Here is a 2,024-nt window from a genome sequence, read left to right on the forward strand (position 1 = left end):
CAGAAAAAGAGTAGCAACAGATTCACAAGATACAACAGTTAAAATTAAAAAGCCCATTCATCCAGGGATGCCTGAAGGCAGGAGGAGAGGGTGGGATGACACGGGAAAGGGGGAGGGGAAAAAGTATTCAAATAAGTTCAGGCACAGGAGCTGCCAAATGCTAAAAAAACAAAAACAAAAACAAAAACAAAAAAAAACCTGCTAGAAAACTCCGGTCCTTTCGGGCCTAGCATGGTGGTAAAATCCACATGCTGGAGCCAGGAAGATTCCAATTCAAAGAGATGGGAATATACAGAGGGCCCTTGGCAGTGGGTCCTGCCTTCCGTGGCAGGGGGAGGAAAACAGAGAAAAGAGCTGCCACATCCTCCACCCAGTCTAACCCATCCCCTTCACAGCAGGACTCAGTGACCTGCAGCAGCTTTCAGTTTGGCAGAAGGATGTGGGATGTGGCATGTGGCGAAGGGAATTTCTCTGCTGCAGAGGTTGAGCTGCTCAGAGCTGACTGTAGGTCTTGTGGAAAAGTCCATTGTTTAAAAATACCACCAAGGAGAAGAGGCGCAACTGGAAAAGATGATTTTCCAGGAGTCTTTGTTTCATTGGCGCTGATGATGAGTAAAGGAAACAGGATAGAAAAGAGGCAACCACTGATAATGTAAGAAGACTGCATTGCTGTGAGAAAAGCCAGGGGCAAGCAAATTTCAAAGTAGTAAGGCCAATTCCTTTCTATGTTTGACAATCGCTACCAACAGTACAGTGAGTAGAGAAGAGACATACACAGCAGACTAACTAACTAGCTGACCTACGAGAAGGATGGGGAAAAGACTCACAAACATCCCCTGAATAAGGAAAACTGCCTGTAGCAAAATGTTGAAAAGCATGTCAGCAATTTTTTATTCTGAAACTGGGCAATGGATGAGGTTTCCTCCCCGATACCTCAAATGCCAAGTCAGCTGTATCTTGGAACCAAATGGCATTCACAACTTTGCTAAGCACAAACAGTAGAAACACCCAAAGAGCACCTAAAATTGACGTGAGGAAGAATTCTAGCCATGACTGAACATCTCCATGTCATGATGGATCAGCAGTCATCCAGACTGTTACTGACTGAAGCACAGGAATAAACACTTGATAAAACAAGAGGAGACTGAACCAAAATACTCCACTTTCCAAGCACCACACTGGAAAATTCTAATTATGCGTGGCTCACTCTCTTCCTTCCGCTCTATACTCTGGGCTCTCCTCTGGGCCAAGATACTATTTGCCCTTCTTTGACACTGCTGCTCTCTCTTCTACTGGATCTGAGCATCTAGCGTTGAGATGGTACTGATGCCTTAGATGGAGTCTTTGATTCCCCTGCCAAGGTCCTGCAGAAAGGTTTTGACACTGTCAGCCATCTCTTCACTGCCCAACTATTAATTACACAGAGAGGGAAGTGCCCCCAAATCTCTCATCATGGAGGGCCCCACAGCCCTACTGCCATGGCTCCAGCCTGGGCACTTGCCCACCAAGGTTCAGATCGCCAATCCGCACCCCCTAAATATTTCTAAACTCTCTTTTTTTTCAACTCCTATCACTTTACCTACAAAAGGAAGATAAAGGAAAAGAGAGACATCCTTGACTCAAACATAGTTTTTTTTTTCTTTATAAGACCAATAGTAACTTATAACCAACTCCCAATGAAAATAGGGATCTGTAGCCCAAGAGAGCAAACAGAAATCTACTCAACTTCCCCTTAAGGGAAATGGGGCATCCTTCTCTTAAGATTTTTAGAGGATGATTTGAGGTGAATAATACCTTTGTAGGGGCCCAAATAAAATTGGGAATAATGTTTAAACATTTGTGGTCTAGTTTCTAAATGTTGAGAAATTCAAGGCTTAATAGGAGTCCTATGTTTGACAGTCTGAAGTGCTGGACCAATTGTTATTGGAAGCTTTCTTCAAAGCTCTCCTGTTCTGATAGGTAACAGCAACAGAAGTGCCAGGGGTTGGAACATGATGGATGGAGTATGTTAGTGTCTACCATGC

The 2,024-nt window shown here is 44.0% G+C and overlaps 1 pseudogene; it reads right to left on the reverse strand.

Annotated features, from left to right (window-relative positions):
- Nucleotides 1-401: 401 nt before the first annotated feature.
- On the reverse strand, nucleotides 402-1,472 carry LOC127184934 (etoposide-induced protein 2.4 homolog; annotated as a pseudogene).
- Nucleotides 1,473-2,024: the final 552 nt, after the last annotated feature.

Source organism: Acomys russatus, chromosome X (genome assembly GCF_903995435.1).
Source record: "Acomys russatus chromosome X, mAcoRus1.1, whole genome shotgun sequence".
Lineage (NCBI taxonomy): Eukaryota > Metazoa > Chordata > Mammalia > Rodentia > Muridae > Acomys > Acomys russatus.